General features: G+C 48.5%; 1 protein-coding gene across 5 annotated transcripts in view; it reads left to right on the top strand.

The window, feature by feature from the left end:
• Positions 1–597: 597 nt before the first annotated feature.
• LOC121166786 (histone-lysine N-methyltransferase EZH2) overlaps positions 598–13,725 on the top strand; it is a 54,240-nt gene continuing 41,112 nt past the window's right edge. For 3 of the 5 annotated variants that reach the window (XM_040996072.1, XM_040996073.1, XM_040996068.1), the window contains exon 1: positions 600–748. The gene's annotated coding sequence lies outside the window, so the exon portion shown is untranslated. Of the gene's footprint in view, positions 749–13,725 lie in introns of all 5 variants that reach the window. The other 2 variants (XM_040996070.1, XM_040996069.1) reach the window with 1 other exon arrangement.

Genomic DNA, 13,725 nt, shown 5'->3' with positions numbered 1-13,725 from the left:
GCCGAGCCAAGCCGGGGCTGGGCTCGGCGCGCGGGGAAAAAAAAAAAAAAATCGGCGCGGCGGTTACAAGCCCTTCCCGCCCCCGGAGTTTTGAACTGGTTCAAACTCGGCTCTCCTGCCCTCCGCGCCCCTCCCCCGCCCGGCAACTCCGCCGCGCCGGTTCCCGCCAAGAGCCGCGAGCGCGTCGTCCCGCCCTCCAGTCGGTTCCCGCCACCCCACCCTTCCCGCCTTCCCGGCCTGTGGTGGCGGGCTCCGGAGGCCCGTCCCCGCCACCCCACACCCCTCAACTCCCCGGTCCCCGCCCCGCTGCCCACCGCCTTCCCGAGAGGCGCCGAGCCTTCAGCGAAAAGAACAAAGAGACGGCGGGCGCCGGCCGAGCTTCCACACGGTGAGCCGCGTCCCTCGGCGCGGGCCCCGGCGCCAGCTCGCGCGCACGCGCCGCCCGCGCGCCCGCCGACTCGGCGTTGGGGCTCGCTCGTCGCCTCCGAGCCCGGCGGGCCCTGGGATTGGACGAGCGCCCGTCTCGCATCCCGCCAATCGGGGCGGCGCTTGATTGGACAGGGGGGGCCAAATAAAAGCGATGGCGATTGGGCTGCAGCGTTTGGCGCTCGGTCCGGTCGCGTCCGACACCCAGTGGGACACACAAGGCAGTGGAGCCCCGGCGGCGGCGGCGGCTGCGGCTGCGGTGGCTGTGGCGGCCCGCGGGGGCGGCGCGCGGGAGCGGTGCGGGTTGGCGCGCGGGACGAAGGTAACGCGCGCTGTCGAGCTGTGCAGTTCGGCCGGCCGGGCTCCGGGAGTGCGAGCCAGGGTGGCGGCGGCGGCGACGCCGGGACCTCCCCGCCGCTGCCCTGCCGGTGCGCGGTGACCGCCGGAGCCGGAGCTTTCCCGGTCTTGGCTCCTGGGCGCGCGCGCGCGCGCGGGGGGCTGGGGAGGGGGGAAGGGTGCGGGGAGGACCCCCTGCCCCTCTCGCCCACCTCTCCACGAGGGACACCCCCTTCTCCTGTGAGGGGGGCGGGCCGGCTCGCGCGACCCCGCGAGTGGGGCAGCGCGGACCCCTCTCCCAGAGACGCGGGGCGAGAGCCGCGGCGCGCGTGGGGCCGGGGGGCCGCCGGGGTCCCTCTGCCTGCCCGCCGGCTTTGGAGGGGCGTTCCGGTGCCCGGTCCGGATGGCAGAGCCGTCCCCCCCACCTCGAGCTGCCAAGTCTCCTTTGTGTGGCGGGGCCGCGGGAGCGCCCGGGTGGGACGGGACGGACACAAGTTGGTGGGGACCGAGCGGCGAGTCCGCACTCAGACAAAGGGCGGACTGTGTCTCCCCGGAGGGCTCGCGGCGTGAGGGCAGGGCAGGACACTCGGGGTCCTCCCCCCACCCCGGCTCCGGCCACGGGCGGGTGGGCTGGGCTCGGTCCCGCCCCACGCACGGCCCCGGCTCCCCGGGCGCGCCGACTCCCGGACGGGCGTGCGCGACGTGGGAACTCCGGAGGAGCTTTGCATCTGACATCGCCCTCGCCCCCCGGAAAGCGCCCCGAGACCCCCGTGTCGCGCCCGGGCTTTGCCTTAAGTTTGAAGGCAGAGCGGAGCTCGTCGTCCGCCGTCTGGGTTTTGTTCGTTTGGAGGGCGTTCTGTTCAGTTCCAGCTCCATTGTGTGTCCCCCTCCACCCGCCAAAAACAACAACAAAAAAAGAAACCCTGCCACGGGGTTACTTTTTGGGAATGGGAGCAATCAAGAAGCACGGTCTTTCGGAAAACTTGGTGAATGCTTAGTGAGTTCCCGGTTTTTCAAGAATTTTGCTTTTTTTTTTTTTTTAGAGAAATTGCAAGCTGTTTTGACTAACTTGTGTGGTACAGCTGGGACCAGGCGACAGGTGCTAACGAAGTCAGCTGTCAAGTAGCCAGCGATTATTTCCCAGTCCCGGGGGGTGGGGGGCGTCGAATGAAGATTGGATAGTAGACAGAGGTGAGCCCAGACCCATCCCAAATCTGTATTTAGGCTCCAGGGTGAGCAGTCCATTAATTGATGTTACTTTGCGTGAACAATAGCTTGGTGAATCACAAAGACTGAATGCGGCAAGGTTTTCTGCTTCAGACATTGAATGTGTTCTGCCCTATAGATAAGTGAAACTTAATTATCACGGTGAACCTGTGCAATCCAAACTGCTTTGGAAGTGAGGATTGTCTTTGAGATTTTTAAAATGTGTTACCGTGAGGTTTATTTTCTGGATTTCAGGAAGTTTTAATTTTACGACATTTTAATGTCGCATAAGGCAACTTAGAAAATAACCCTTTGAAAAAGCATAGCTCTGCTCTAGTTGAGTATAGTTAATTCTTAGATGAATTTTAGAGTTTGTTTTCTGTTACTCTTTGTTCCAGAGCATTAGCGTTTATTTAGGATTCTACTAGTGTATTACTAACTTAATATTTAGAGTAAAATGCGGTGCAAGTATATAATGTTTATCTTGATTTGCTTAATCTCGTTTGTAAGAAAATAAAAATATTTACGGTGTTCTAATTTTCTGTGTGTAATCTGTAAAGTTAAAATTAAAAGCTTTAAGTAATTCTGCCTTTCTGGAGATGTGTTAGGAAGTGTCGTGTTTCAGCACAATTGCTGTTTTAAATTCTAACTTTTGTGGAAAGTGAGTCTCTCCCAAGAAGAAAAGCTAGAAAAGCGTAATTTGCCCTGTGATCCCGCGGGGCTGGGATGACGAGCAGAGAGGCGGCCACTCAGGTGTGTGGCTTCAGCAGCGTCAGGTGGGCAGTGCTCCCCTCGCGGCCCCATCATGAGCACGTCAGTGCTGCGCTGTGGTAATGTCACTTTTCCATCTGTGTTAGCTGTTGATAATTTGGTGTTTAAAGATAGTGCTAACATTGTGCGTTGGCATAAGATGGACTGGCTGTGCAGATTTTTGACGGAAATTTTTGTTATTTGAGGCTAACAAATTTTGATTTTTGCCTTTGTATATTCTGTGTTTGATAATAACTATGTCCTTACTATGGATTTTTTTTTCCTAAGTCTCAGCGATCGAAATGTTTTAAATTGCTTTTTGAACAAGTGGAGAATCCGTTTAATTTAGAATTATTTAAATAGCAGTAGCAAAAGCTCTTGTTAGAACAAATAGATAATGTTGTCTCTGTTCACAAGTGGGCATGTAAATTAGAAGTCTGTTTCGGCCATTTGTAGATTTGAGGCACATTTCTCCAGGTCACACTGGAGTTGTTTCAGGGTGTCTCATTCTTTGAGGTGACATTCTCAAGAAAATTGAATCTATTTTATTATTATCCTTTAAATAAGCCGTGAAAATGCAACTTAGGCCTGCTGCATTTACAAAATCAGCAACTAGGTTGTTAATGTATTGAGTTTTGGGGTCCTTGTGCTTGTAATGGTTGGGGTTCCAGGTTTTGTCAATGAGAAAGGATTCTGTGGGAGTTGACGAAGACTTTAAGTGAGAACCCCAAGTGGAGAGGAGCAGCTGGTTAAATTGAGAGAAAAGTTCCTGGTCGGATAATGTTTTCCACCTTTCAGGCCTTTCCCTCAACTTGCAGGTGTTCCTTGTGGGGGGCTCTGAACCCAGCGGTTCTGTGGCGACTTGCTTCTGCCTGGCTCCCCTGTTCTGACTGCCAGGAGCCAGCGGCTCTGGGTTCTTCCATTTAGGTATATACCTAACTCCTATGTTGGCAGTTGCCAGAAAACAGGAGTTTTCAATAGTTGAATGAATGGAGAGAATATGAAAAAGAGGGCAGTCGTTTGATAGAGGAACTTGGAAAGTAAACAGGATATATTTGTGTAACAAAACTTTGGAAGATGGAAGAGCTTTTTCCTCCATTTCTGAGAAACAGTGATTACAAAGAAAATGATTGTCAACGTAAATTAGCCTCAAGGTTCTTTCTAGGTATAATCTGTGACATTGAGAATTGGAGGTCCTTTAGGTGCTATTATTAGTATTCCTGTTCCGTGTTTCAGGGAACCAGAGAGAAGCTTGGCAAGTCATCTGGATGCTTAGCATATAGTAGCTGCTGAGTTTGATTTATGTTGATATTGACGATCCTTGTTCAAAAATATAAGCAAGGGAGAGGTAAGAGAGGGTAGCGCATCTTTTAATTCAGAGATGTCTGGCGAGAAGGTTAGAATTAACGAGTTCTTTATTGAGATGACTTGAGGTAGTTCTTTTTTTTTTTTTAATTGTCAATTTGAAAGAGCGAGGGTGAGCTCCCATTTTGTTTCTGAAATGCCTGTAGCAAGGAGGGCTGGACCAGGGGGAAGCTGGGACTTAGAGCTTTCATGAGTTTCCCCTGTGGGACTCCCCTATTAGAGCCATCACCTGTGCCTCCTACTGAGCAGTGCCTACCCCCGGGATAGATTGTGGAGCTGAAACAGGAGGCAATGGTGACACAAATTGTGAATCATTTGTTGGGACACTCTTTAATGATGTGCATATGAAGGTGCCCGCATTGTGGCAGAGTGGGTTAAACCACTGCTTAGGATGCTAGCATCTTACACAGGCATCATTGTAAGCCCCTGCTACTCCACTTTTGATTCAGCTCCTTGCTGAGAACAACTGGAAAAGCTGCGGCAGTGACCCCAGTGCCTGACCGCCTGTAGCTTCGGCCTGGCCCAGCCCTGGCCATTGTGGCCATCAGCAAAATGACCAGTGGCTGGAAGATGCATCCCCCTGCCGCTTTATGTGAGTCAGCCTTTCAAATAAATCTCTAAAAAATGTAGATATACAGTGGTGTATCAATGCTACACCACTACTTGGTGCAAAAATATGACAAAAGTAAAATGAAGAGGAATTAAAGTGCCCACTATTTGCCAGGCATGTTTTTGCTGAGGTAGCATTCATGTCAGATGTTCTAGTTTTCATGAAAATCACTCTGCCCGGGATCCCATATGGGCACTGGTTCATGGCCCAGCTGCCCCATTTCCCATCCAGCTCCCTGCCTGTGGCCTGGGAAAGCAGTCAAGGATAGCCCAAAGCCTTGGGACCCTGCACCCATGTGGGAGACCGGGAGAAGGAAACTCCTGGCTTCAGATCAGCTCAGCTTTGGCCATTGCGGCAGCTTGGGGAGTGAATCATTGGACGGAAGATCTTCCTTTCTGTCTCTCCTCCTCCCTGTATATCTGACTTTCCAATAAAATAATTAAATAAATAAACTTTAAAAAAAGGTAACTGGGGGTTCTGGCGCGGTAGCCTAGTGGCTTAAGTCCTTCCCTTGCACACTCTGGGATCCCTTGTGGGTGCCAGTTTGTATCCCGGTGGCCCCACTTCCCATCCAGCTCCCTGCTTGTGTCCTGGGAAAGCAGTCGAGGATGGCCCAATGCCTTGGGATTCTGTACCCATGTGGGAGACCTGGAACTGGCTCCTGGCTTTGGATTGGCTCAGCTCCAGCAGTTGCAGCCACTTGGGGAGTGAGCCAGTGGATGTAAGATCTTCTCTCTGTTTCTCCTCCTCTTTGTATATCTGAATTTTGCACGCGCACACACACACAATTCACTCTGCTCCTATCAGCAGATGAATGAACAATAATATGGAATATAAGTGCAGTAGAATGTTAGACGTAAAGGGAACAGAGAGCTGATTTATGACGTGTAACACGCGTGGACTTTGAAGACATCACGCAGTGCCAAATGCAGCCTTTTGTGGGACGCTCATGTGATGGTCGAATGGCTCTATAAGCAATAGCTGTAACAGACAGAGGCAGGAGAGCGGCTCCCAGGCCGAGAGTGGGCAGTGGGGTGGGGATTGTTCCGTGAGGACAGGGTGTCTGTGGACAGACACAGGGTGTCTGGAAAGGTCTACGGGTGGCGGTGTTGTTGGAGCAGTGTCTTGAGATGCGCTTTTTCTGTACACCTTGTCAGTTGGCCGGATTCTCCCACTTGAACGCATCTTCAGCGCGCTCTCCACCAAGACACACGGTACTGCCATCATCAGCAAGTTTGCATGTTCCATTATTTCCTCTGTTGTTGATCAGATGTCTTGATCAAAAACTGTTTTGTGAAATAAATTGTTGTTTAAACTGGAAAAAAAAAATGATAGTAATTCTTTTTTTTTAAGAGGTACTGTGAGAGCGAGCACCTGTCCCTGGGTTGGCTGCCCGGAGGCCTGCAGTGGCCTGAGAGGAGGGCCCAGGAGCCAGGAATGTGTGTGGGTCCAGTTACCTGGGCCCTCGCTGCTTCCTGCTGGAGTGTCAGCGGGAAGCTGGACTCCGGGGCGGCAGGTGGACCTGGCTTCTCCGATAAAGGGCGCAGGTGTAACTCCTAGCCTAAATGTGTGCCCCTAGGGTTAGCAGTTCTTTAACTTTTCAGTTTGCATATTTCAGACCTTTTCATTTTTCAGTGAGTTAAGCCTTGATTTTTTTAAAACAAAAATTAGGTGAGACTATTTGTGTTAAGTTACAAATAACCTTGATGTTGAATGTGATATAGAAATGGTGTGATAGTGCCGCCCCCCGCCCCCACCTCACCCGCAGCCTAGAGACCCTCACAGAGCCCTGCTGTCCGCCCTGCAGAGAACGCCCCAACAGCTCATAAGCCCGGCCCTTGCCTCCCCAAACTGCACCCTTCTGGGAGTGTGTGGCCCACCTCTGACCCCTTGGTCCCGTGGGGCCAGCATCGGTCAGAGTCAGCTCAGGACTCGGGGGTGGGGGGACTTCCAGTGGCTGGCCAGTCCCTTTGCAGGCCATAGCCCCCTTGACGGGATCACAGACCCTCATATGGTGGTGACGGACCCCTGTTTCCCAAAGCTGGGCCAATTGTGACTAGAGAGCCACAAAATTGTCACATCTATAAATGGGTCCCTAAAGCCCTCCCCCCCATGGTGTGATTGCCAAGCATGGTCTATATTCTGATAACTAAAATTTTTTATAGACACTAGTGATTTTTCAGTATGTAGTCAGGTATATATACTTTATATACTTGATTTTGCGTATTTTATTTCTGTAAAATACCATTTTTTTCACTATGCTTGGTTTGAACCGAAAATAATTTTTAGTTTTTCTTTATTATACAGGTAACCTTTTATACTTCCTCTTTTTACACATATGTGATAGCAGTACACATAACTTTCCTTCATACAGGCAGCCTGAATAAAGCGTATGTCAGTGTGAAGGAACAAGGCGAGCAAACCTGTGGGCTTCTCTGCAGTTTCTGTCGCGTTCTCTAGGTGACCCTGCCGTGGCCCACCCTGCCGTCCCTGGCTGTGTGAACGAAGCCCCTGGAGCCCATCCCAGGCAGTCCGCAGGGCAGCCTGAGGGTCTTCAGCTCGCTCTGCTGGGCTGGCGGCCTTCCCGGGTGCTTCCGTGAATACACTGCTGTGGCTTTAGCTTCTCCGATGCTGTTCAGTTGGTGGCTTAGAACACGCCTGGTGTCCCTCCCCAGTCATGCTTCCCTCCTGCCTAGAAGGTAGCAGAAGGCATGGGTTGCTTGTTTGTTTTTCTTCTTACCATTTCTTTTTAAAAGAAAAACTTTATTTACATATTCATTTACTGAAAAGGCAGGAATTGGAGAGCTTCCATCTGCTGGTTCACTCCCTGGCAAGGCCAGGAGCCCAGAGCTTCCTCCAGGCCTCCCACCTGGGCATAGGGCTCCAAAGTCTAGGGCCACTCCACTGCTCTCCTAGCAGGGCGCTGGGTGGCACTTGAACCTGCATCCATATGGGCTGCTGGCATTGCAGGAGTTGGTTTAGTCCGCTGCTCCACAGTGCAGGCCCCTCCCCTTCATTTGAAGTTCTTTTACTCACGTGTACGACAGACCTTAGAAATAGGTCCTGTATATTCTAGGTACTAATAAAATATTGATGACAAAGTTTTGGGTCAGAATTCTGAAAATTTGGGAGAGCATTTGGCAGCAACTCGGTAAATACTTGAGTATCTCTCCTAATCCGTTAGTTTGCAGTGACGTACCAGATTGGCTGTGTGTGACTGTCCCCATCAGTCAACTTTGCTAGCCACCGTTACAATACTGATATGATAAAGATTTGATTTGTATCCTTAGTAGACTTGATTCAAGTCAAAAGGCGGGAGAAACTCATGCAAAAACTTTAAGGAGCTTGAAATAATTTACAAATTTATATCAGCATGCTTTTCATCACCTTAGGTGTATTTTTTTTTTTTTTAAGATTTATTTTATTGGAAAGTCAGATACACAGAGAGGAGGAGAGACAGAGAGGAAGAGCTTCCGCCCACTGATGACTCACTCCCTAAGTGACCACAACGGCCAGGAGCGTCTTCCAGGTCTCCCACGCGGGTGCAGGGTCCCAAGGCTGTGGGCCCTCCTCGACTGCTTTCCCAGGCCACAAGCAGGGAGCTGGGTGGGAAATGGGACTGCTGAGATGCAAACTGGCATATGGGATCCCGGCACGGACAAGATGAGAACTTTAGCCACTAGGATCCTCACTTAGGAGTATTCTTAGGAGTAGGTTTTTTTGCAGTATATAAAAATGTCTCTAGTAAACTGAAAAGAATAGGATGTTTTATACATTTTATACATTTTATACATTTTACCGCCTATTTATCTGTGTGATAGAATGAGGAAACAACCACCGGCTTGTTTACTCATATGCTTGGGATAGTTAGAACATGGCTCGGCTGAAAATGGGGGCCGGGTATTCAATCTAGTCTCCTGTGTGGGTGGCAAGGACCTGAGTCCTGGGCCGTTTCTGCTGCCTTCGAGGTCTGCGTTAACCAGAGCTGGAGTCAGGCACTGGTGCCGCTTTCTCAACCCAGGTGCTGTTGGTTTGGGACTCAGGAATAGAAGCTGGCCTTCTCACTGCTAAGCTGATTGCTCACCCCAGTGCCTTGGTTTTTGATGCTAAAGACCACTTGTTAGTAGCCCAGAAATCTAATAAATTAGCTAATGGCTTTCTTTAAACAGTGGAGGAATTCTAGTCATTCAAGCAAACCTTTGTGTGTTCTGATGTTATAATCTATTGTAAAATTTCATTGTATTTATAGGTGTATGAACATTGACAAATAAAAGAATTAATTACTTTTATTGAAAACTCTCCCTGTGCTTAATATTTGTAGAGTTCCATAATCAAATATTTTCCTTTTTTTGTGTTAACAATATGCAGCGTTAAGATTGCCATCATCACTGGTTTTTAAAGATATAGTTCTGTAGTGTTAGTTCACGTTACTGTATAACAGATCTCTTCCGTCTTGAAAAAGTGCAGTTTTATGCTCATTAGTCACCAATTGCCACTTCTCCCACAACCCTTGGCAAGTAATTACCTATTTTCTTGCTCTTTTGTTTTTTAAAAAAGATTTATTTATTTTTCCTGAAAAGTCATACATAGAGGAGGAGAGGCAGAAGGATCTTCTATCTGCTGGTTCATTCCCTAAGTGGCTGCAGTGGCGGGAGCTGAGCCGATCCGGAGCCTGGAGCCTGGAGCCTGGAGCCTCTTCTGGGTCTCTCACACAGGTGCAGGGTCCCAAGGCTTTGGGCTGTTCTCTGCTGCTTTCCCAGGCCACAAGCAGAGAGCAGGATGGGAAGTGGAGCTTCTGGGATTAGAACCGGCGCCCATATGGGATCTAGTTGGGCCATCATGCCGGGCCTAGGATTTCCTTTTTTTAGAAATGCTGTTGGGCCCGGCGCGGTGGCGCAAGTGGTTAAACGTCCCCGCTTTGCACGCCCGGGATCCCATATGGGCGCCGGTTCTAATCCCGGCAGCCCCGCTTCCCTTCCAGCTCCCTGCCTGTGGCCTGGGAAAGCAGTCGAGGACAGCCCAAAGCTTTGGGAACCTGCACCCGCGTGGGAGACCCGGAAGAGGCTCCTGGCTTCGGATCGGCATAGTATCGGCCCGTTGCGCTCACTTGGGGAGTGAATCATCGGACGGAAGATCTTCCTCTCTGTCTCTCCTCTCTGTATATCCGCCTTTCCAATAAAAAAATAATAAAAATAAATCTTTAAAAAAAAAAAAAAAGAAATGCTGTTTATTCCATTGTATGTATATACCACATTTGCAAATTCCATCGATTGGTAGACGTTTGGATTGCTTCTTCCTCATGGCCATTTTGAATAGACTGGAATGGGTATTGGTGAGATCATGCTTTGAACTGCTCTGTGCTTTTTCTTTTCCTTTACAAATTACTTGTTAGAGTGATAGAAGAGATTGAGAGATCTTCCACCTGCTGGTGGAGTGTGCCGTAAGCGGGGAGCAGGATGGGAGTGGAACAGCCAGGACACGAACTGGTGCCCATACACAGTCCTTGCGTGTGTAAGGCAAGGACGTAGCCACTAGGCTACTGCGTTTGTTTGTTTTTACCATTTGTGTGATCACTCATCCTGGTCCTCGGCTGCTTTTCCCGTATGGCTGAGCTGGGATTGCAGTCTTGCTTCTTGAAATTCTCAGTGTTTGTCTGGAAAATACAGGGAGGAAATGGAAGGGGTTATTGAACTAGTGCTCCTGTTGATAGTCTGAAAGCACCTATATAGGTAGTTGGAGAAAAAACCCTATTTTCTCTGGCCTTAACTATTTTTGATAAATAATATTATAGTAATATACTATGCGTAATATAATATAGTATTATATAATAAAATAATTTTTGTCTCAGTTATTGTTAATAATTGTTGTCTGACATAGCTGAGGTTAGGTGACTATTGTTTGCTCTGCTCTTGTGCGATGGCAGCCACAGAAGGTCAAGTGAGGATGGAAGGTGCTCATCTCACTCAGGAAAGAGGCCCTGCTCAGTCGTACTGTCACATTGGCAGCACCTGAATTTGGAAGGGGACATGTTGGAAATATAGCAAGAAAGTGGCATGTCATTGATTATGTGAACGGTAGTTGACGCATTGGAGGTTTTCTAGTACCTCACCAGTACATTTTATGTTGTAACTCTTAGCGATAGCAAAATCCCGCCAAGGCTCGTAGCTCCTCACTGCTCCGGTTTACGTTACCTCCTGTTTTGTTGCTGAGCTGGTACTGTTAGTAAGATCTCGAGCCAAAAGTTTCTGAAAGATTTCTGCTTTAGTGAAGGTTTTTCTCTTCTTTCTTTCTTTCTTTTTTTTTTGTATCCAGACTAAAGAAATGTTGGTTGTGCTTGTACATCTTTCTATACCTTTTACATCTCTGACACTAGTGTGCACGAAATTTAAATACTGAAAGACCAGATAATGGTTACTTGGTTGTAGGATATTCAGAAATTCTGATAGGTTCTTTCAGTGTTTTGGAATTATTGGTTTGGACCATCTAGTGTTTTTTAGGACTGTGTCTTCAAAATATAGAATCCGTTTCCTCTTGTTTTGGGAATTAGAATATTAGGGTCTGTGTACAATGTGAAGATAGTAGGTAAGTACAGTTGATGTGCACAGGCTACCGAGACCCTGTTGGAGGGAGCTAGAACAAAAACTAGATACCAGCAACAATCCGTGATCTCCGTATCGTAGTATACATGACTAGTTCCTAGGGAAATCTTGTCACAGGTGGCTTACGCCAAACATACTCTGTTAAAGTCCAACACGAGCCCGTTTCTCTCTAGAATGCAGAGGTCAGTGTGGTGTTGGTTTGCACTTGGTGAGCAGTGCTGTATGAAGTGTGTGTCTAAAATGCTAGAATCGCTGCTTGCCGGGCCTGTACTGGAGGAGGCACGCAGAGAGGTGGGACGCAGCGGCACATTCTCATCCCGTCTTTGTCCCCCCTCCATTTAAGTCTACGTTTGGCTGGATTGGTGAGTAGGTCTTCGTGTGTACCAAAAGTGAATTTTCTCTGAAAGTTGGCTCCGTATGTGTTAGGTTTGTGGAAGTTAAATTAAATGTTGGGTTATGAGGTTTAAGATTTAAAATAGATATCTCAGTAGAATATCTGACATCAGACTTAACCAACTTTTCCATTGTGGTGTTAGATGGACTACTGAGTTAGCAGGTATCTCTCATTGTGCCTTTGATAAGGAATTGTATTTCATACTTTAACTTCTGATACATATATATATGTTTTTGTTCCATTTCTTTTACAGTATCTTGGTGAACTGAGTACATCTGCAACCAAATGAGAAAAAGTCTAGTTTCCCAGGAAAACTTTAAATGGATGGCAGTTTAGCTAGTGGATCTGTTTCCCCTGTTTAAGCTAATTCTTTTATCATACTTCCTTTCTTCAGTTGGTTGAAAATTATGTCATCATTTCTAAGACATTTATTTGTAAGCCGATAGTCTTTTTTTTTAAGATTTATTATTATTACTTTTTTATTGGAAAGGAGGATATACAGAGAGGAAGATCTTCCGTCCGATGATTCACTCCCCAAGTGAGCGCAACGGCCGATACTATGCCGAACCAAAGCCAGGAGCCTCTTCCGGGTCTCCCACGCGGGTGCAGGGTCCCAAAGCCCTGGACCGTCCTCGACTGCTTTCCCGGGCCACAGGCAGGGAGCTGGATGGGAAGTGAAGCTGCCGGGATTAGAACTGGTGCCCATATGGGATCCCAGGCGTGCAAGGCGAGGACCTTAACCACTGCGCCACCGCGCTGGGCCCAAACCGATAGTCTTTTAAAGCAAGTGCAGGAATGCTTGTTTAACTCATGAGTTTACTGTTGCTAGAAACAGGAACGTGGCCTTGTTTTTGTGAAAAAGGCATCAGTACAGATTCTTGTGCTGCAGCCCACGGTCAGGTTGCTGTTGCTCCGTCTCGGGTCCTCCTGTGCTCTTCAGCTGCTTGGTGCTGCTAAAACCACGACTCTAGATGCTCTTTTCCTTTCTTCCTTCCTCCTGGTCACTAGCATGTCTTTTTGCTAAAGGCTGCTTGAGCACAAATGCTGTTCCTCATACGTCGCTCTGTAGTTGCTTGTGCAGGTAATCCACTGACGGGCAGGTGCTGAGGCCTGTTGTCTGTCTGCTCCCCTGGCGGGATCTCCCATGGGATTTAGCCTGCCAGAATGTTCCAGGACCTTGTGTTGGCTGGTTGATAATACCTGTGTTCCTGGCTTTCTACAAGCCCTGCAGAAGTGGTTTTACAATTTTCTAGTAGCATTTCACAAACTGGTGGAGTCCTGTGATAATGAGATTGTGTGTTTTTGTCATTATCCTTAAAAAAAAATTCAAGGAAGCCAAAAAAAAAAAAAAATAAAGCAATGACTTTGTTCCAGGGATTTTTTTGAGAAGTGAAGAAAGTATGAACAAATGAGTGTAGAGTTAGTTGGTAGAATAAGGTTTTATTGTGGAAGGGTCAGGGGTTGCTAGGACCAGTAAGTACAGAGTTAGTTGGTAGGGCTCCGGTTTTAGTGTGAGAGGGTGAGGGCTTACTGTGGCCGTTTACCTTCACAGCGGGGAGAACAGAAGCAATTCATTAAACAGTTTCTGTTAGGTGTTAGATACTACAGACGGGTGGTAGACTTGATTTTATAGTTAACACAGTGAAGTACCCTTCACTAAATTCCTCAAATAGGGGCTGGCGTGGTGGGCTGCTCCTCTGCCTGCGGTGCCAGTATCCCACATGGATGCCAGTTCCAGTCCCAGGTACTCCACTTGGGTCCAGCTTCCTCCTAGCAGCCTGGAAAGGCAGTGGAGGCTGGCTCAGGTCTGTGGGCCTCCCTGCATTCACACGGGAGTCCCAGAGGAGGCTCCTGGCTCCTGGCTTCAGGCTGACTTGGCTCTGGCTATTTTGGAGAGTGGGCTGGTGGATAGAGGATCTCTGTCTTTCGAACAAAGGCGAATCTTTAAAAAAATTCTTCATGTAGATGTTTGCCCCCACTTTTTTTTCAAATTCCAAGAGTAGTGATTTCTAGACGCTCATTCTAGATCCTTTTAGAGG

Source organism: Ochotona curzoniae, unplaced genomic scaffold (assembly GCF_017591425.1).
Source record: "Ochotona curzoniae isolate NIBS_2020 unplaced genomic scaffold, NIBS_Ocur_1.0 patch229, whole genome shotgun sequence".
Taxonomy (NCBI): domain Eukaryota; kingdom Metazoa; phylum Chordata; class Mammalia; order Lagomorpha; family Ochotonidae; genus Ochotona; species Ochotona curzoniae.
Note: the sequence above shows the minus strand (reverse complement) of the source record. Positions and strands in the feature narration are given on the sequence as shown.